Source organism: Lycium ferocissimum, chromosome 11 (assembly GCF_029784015.1).
Source record: "Lycium ferocissimum isolate CSIRO_LF1 chromosome 11, AGI_CSIRO_Lferr_CH_V1, whole genome shotgun sequence".
In the NCBI taxonomy this organism is placed as follows: domain Eukaryota; kingdom Viridiplantae; phylum Streptophyta; class Magnoliopsida; order Solanales; family Solanaceae; genus Lycium; species Lycium ferocissimum.
This window is the reverse complement of record NC_081352.1, coordinates 6087062-6092332: the sequence shown is the minus strand read 5'-3', so window position 1 is coordinate 6092332 and position 5271 is coordinate 6087062.

The window sequence follows — 5271 nt, the reverse complement described above, 5'->3', positions numbered from 1 at the left end:
TTCCAAGTCCCTTAGCTTTCATCCAAGAATCTTGTTCTTCTTGAATTCTTAACAAGTTCAAGGCGCTCTCCGACGTGGTATAATTAGTTTAGCGAAAGGACGACGTTTGTAGCAAGTGGAAAATTGAAGAATAGGTAAGAATTTTTAAGAATTTCATCCTTTTAAGTTATGGAATAAGTGTATATGTTATAATGATTTGAATTAGATGAGAATTGTGGAATTGTGGAGTGTGTGTGTGTGGCCGTGTATGTGTGTGAGTAGGTGTTTGGCCGTATGCCATGTTGATGAAGTGAAGAGATGAAATGAAATTTATTTAGCGTGTTAATTGTGTCGTTGTGACCTTTGTGACGTAAATAAAGGTTTAATGATTGGAGTTAGTATTGAAATCGGTTGTATGTTGTTATGGGAAATTATGGGATTTTTATATGATTTTTTTTTATGTAATTATGGAAGTAAGATTCTAAATGTGAATTATGGTTGTTGTTAATGAACTTGGAAGAAAACAAGGTGATTTGGTAGTTCCGTCACATTTGTTGAAGTTTTGGATAGAATATGGAATTGGCGGAATTGCTTGACTCCTTGAGTGTTACTTGAAATGTTATTGAAATATATTTGAGTAATCTTGAGTTAATTAATGAATATGGAAAAATGTTGATATTAGTTGGATGGTGTGAAGTTAGAATGGAAGAGTTACATTATGTGGAAAGGTAGGGAAAATTATGTTAGAATGCGTTTTGTTGTGATTTTGATGATTGTTATTATTGTTGTGGTTATTGTTGTTGATATTGTGGCCGAGCTAAGTCTCGGGGATGTTGAATTTATAGGGGAAATGCTGCCGAAATTTCGGTAGATAAATATGAACTTAAGTTGAATTTTTAGAAGCTATAGATTACATTTGGTAAATGTGACTAAATTGTAGATTTTGGCGAACTTGAGACTTGATTTTGGAGATGTATAGGAGACGGAAAAGGTATGTAAAGCTATCCCTCTTCTTCTTTTGGCATGTCCTAGATATACTAGGTTGAGATTTGAGCCTCGGGGGCAATTCTGTTCTTAGAAATCCGAGTCTGATTTTAGGTACTATTCATTCAATGTAATTGAATTATAATTCTTATGTTTTGTTGGAAAACTATTCGAACATCCACATTTTGTACAAACGTGATAGAATCGTTTTGAAACTTATATGGATGACTCCATAGAGTCTAATGTTCGTAATTTATGTCCGCCACCTCGACTTGACCCGAGGTGGGCCCACTAGTCCCGAGACTTCCTTCGTTGTCTTACTTAATCCACCTTGGTATGATATAAAGAGGGGACCTTTGCCTATGAATTTAAGGCTCCGTTTGATTTGCTCCATAAGTTATTTGAAAGCTCCTAAATGTGAACGATACTAAATTTTCAGAAAATGGTTTATGAAGTATTTTTTCGAAAGTTTTGTAAATTTAAAGGCTCATATCTTTTGTATACTAATTCCGACAGACTCGATACTTATTTTGAACCTTCTGAACTCAATAGATATATATGTGTATTTATTGGTCGAGTCATGGGATTTAATGGTGTATATGCATATGGTTTCCGCACTACTCTGCTCGTGCCTATTACTATGATATCGTTCGCCGGTTCCCGGGCCGATTTGTGATCGTGCGCTCTATGATAAATTCGGCAGTATCCGTGTTACGGTTCCGAGACCTCGCCATAGGCCGGGTTCCGTTTATGGAGTTATCTTTGTGATATGGCTTATGATATGTTTGATGATACGATATGTTTGATGATATGATATGTTGTGTTCGGGGTGTACGGAGATTTGAAACCTTCTGGAGTATGCTGTGTGTGGCACCAGCGTCGGAGTGGTGACCACGTTCCTGAGCCTTATGCATGATTTCTGTTTGCATTATGTACATATGTCTTCAGTACAGGTTTGATATATATATTGATCTGGCATTCTCTCTCTGTACCTTTCACTTCAGTTATGGTTTGGATTTCCGCACTTTATGCTTTACATACTCAGTACATCTTTCGTACTGACCCCCTTTCGGGGTCGCGTTTCATGCCCGCAGGTACAGAGGTTCGTGATCTGCCAGTGTAGGCCACACATTCTGCTATTACAGAGTGCTCCTTTCGATCCGGAGCCCATATATTGGTACATATCTTCTGTGATGTATACGCTTTTGTATATTTGATTATTTGGGGTACGGCGGGGCCCTGTCCCGTCATATGTTCTGTTTTGATTTGTAGAGGCCTGTAGTCATACATGTGGGTCATGGGTCATGTGTGCGTTCGTTCGTTTATGATCTGCGTCTTAATGCTGTCCCGTTTGTTATTACGGCCTAATTGTCTGTACATGTGTATGTATCTGGCGATGTATATTCCGCCAATCTATCAAATTTGGATGCGGCCTAAATGGCCCGTACTTTGTATATGTGTGTATATCTGTTCGGCGATGAGTATTCCGCCGCCCCTTTTGACTATGATATGATAATTTTTGCACGCGCGATCGCTTAATATAATATTTGCTTTTTAATCTGTTTGAGATCATTAATATGAAAGTTTGAGTTAGATAAAAGTATAGCGAGTTAGTCTATACGTCTGTTTGGGGTGTCCAAGTAGGACATCAGTCGCGGCCCACGGAGCTGGGTCGTGACAAGTTTAGCCATACTCTCGTTGTAAATTCACATTGAACAAATAAGTGTTCCATGTATTCATCCTGCATTTACAGAGTGAACAACAAAAATCAACATTTAAATCCCATTTATTTAATCAACGGTTAACAACTTTTTAAGTGTAACCACATCGTTTACTTGCTTTTCGAGAAATCTTTTCTATGCTTAAAATTATTTATGTTTTAAAATATTAAGTATGTAACACAGACCTAACTTAAGTTCTTTTGTACAAATCACAATTGATTTTATTTGTTTTTAAACCATATATTAACACACATTTTAAGTTATTTTGAGTTATTTATTTTTAAATATCATATCATGTAATTCTTTAGTATTTAAAAAATATACTCTTATCTTGTAAGATTTCATTTATTTTTAAAAAAAAAATTCTTAGCCTTATGATTATCCATTTAATAGGCTAAGATATAGGTGATTCAACTTCTCATGTTAATATCGTATCAAGATATTGAATTAAAGACTTGAAGTAATGCGTAAAAACTCATTGCAATGAAAAAAAATGTCATGATCTAAGACAGGAAATTTTGATGCTGCAAATATTTCATATATCCAAAGACTTTGGAAAACCAGTAATATTGCAAAAAGACTGTATGTACAAAAAGTTAGAAGTTAACCTGATTTACTTGGCTTCTTAACATAGAGAAATAAAAAAAAATCATTCACGCACTGATAAGGCTTGCATATTTCATTCTTGCTCGAAAACCTAAAGCACCTAGGTCAGTTTTGATAGTAAAAATCAGAGTAAATTATTTAAAAACTTGTTGCTTTCATGTGTAGGTGTTGTAGGCTCACCCTGTTCAAGTTCTTGCTCTAATCTTCCACATCTCATTCTTCCATAATAATCTTATTTCTCCATTTCTATAGTTATGTTTTTAAACCATATATTAACACACATCTTAAGTTATTTTGAGTTATTTATTTTTAAATATCATATCGTGTAATTCTTTAGTATTTACAAAATATACTCTTATCTTGTAAGATTTCATTAATTTTTATTTTTTTTAAATCTTAGCCTTATGATTATTAATTTAATAGGTTAAGATATAGGTAATCCAACTTGTCATGTTAATATCGTATCAAGATATATATATTGAATTAAAGGCTTGAAGTAATGCGTAAAAATGCATTGCAATGAAAAAATTGTCATGATCTAAGATGGGAAAATTTGATGTTGCAAATATTTCATATATCCAAAGACTTTGAAAAACCAATAATATTGCAAAAAGACCGTATGTACAAAAAGTTAGAAGTTAACCTGATCTATTTGGCTTCTTCACATAGAGAAATAAAAAATTCACTCATGCACTGATCAGGCTTGCACATTTCATTCTTCCTTCAAAACCTAAAGAACCTTCAAAGGTGGCAAGAAATCTATAAACTTTCCAGTAAAAACGAAAGAATAGGTCAGTTTTGATAGTAGAAATCAGAGTAAACAACTTAAAAACTTGTTGCTTTCATGTGTAGGTGTTATTGGCTTACCCCATTCGATCAATTTCCTGCTCTAATCTTCTACATCTCCTTTATCCATAATGATCTTATTTCTCCATTTCTATAGCTACGTTGGCAAACCCGCCTTTTGAAGAAGTCTTCTTTAGTTTCTACAACATAAACCAACAATAAGTTGGAGATTTTTGAATAGTAAACAACTCTATAAAATCTTGGCTTTTAAACATAGGTTAAGTAAAAAGATCAGAAGGAAAAAAAGCAACAAATGAAAAAGAAAAAAAATTGCATTTGTGTGTGTGTTTGTGTAGAGAATGATGTGTGTGTGTCTGTGTGTGATCGTGCAACGAAATGGGGACGTGGTGCAATAATAATGCAACTACAACTGTTGCTCCACACTTGTAGGATATTTTACATGGTTTCTAAGTGTTTTTTAAAAAAAAATTGTATCTCCATTCAAATTTAAATAGATTAAAAAAACTGGATAAACTCAAATTTAAAATTAAAATGAAACTGTAACTACTCTATCAGATAGAACGTGCATGACCCTTTATCAGTAGGTTTCTCTGCATTTATTTTTCAATTTGCTGGTTTTAAAACTGTCCCATTATTTTTTTTCCATTAAGAAGTTAAAATTAAAATTGAAATAGAATAGGTTGAATATATATATATATATATATATGGGAGGAAGACCCCGTCCCTAAATTTGAGGTCATATCTTTATAATGATAAATTTTTAGAATAGGTGTAATTAATTTCAAATTCAAAAAACTAAACTGCTTTGAGTTGATTTGGATTAGTAGATACTATAATTTAAAATATAAAGTAATAAAAAAAAAAAAAAACTTGGGTTTTAGTTGCTACAAAGAAGGAGCCACATAACGTGTTGGGTTTTAGTTGCTACAAAGAAGGAGCCACATAACGTGTTATCTGTTGCCTATATTTTTCTGGAAGTACCTTTGCTAAAAAGAAGGAACCAAAAAAGCATGTTTTATAGAATTTTAAAAAATTTAAAATCTTAGAAGATCGGACAACTATACGAATAGGGAACAAAATCGTGCAAATTTTACGGAACTCTTAACAACGAAACAATTGATTTTTAATTCAAATTTTATTGTTACCTAAATATTCAAGGCTTAATGCATATGCG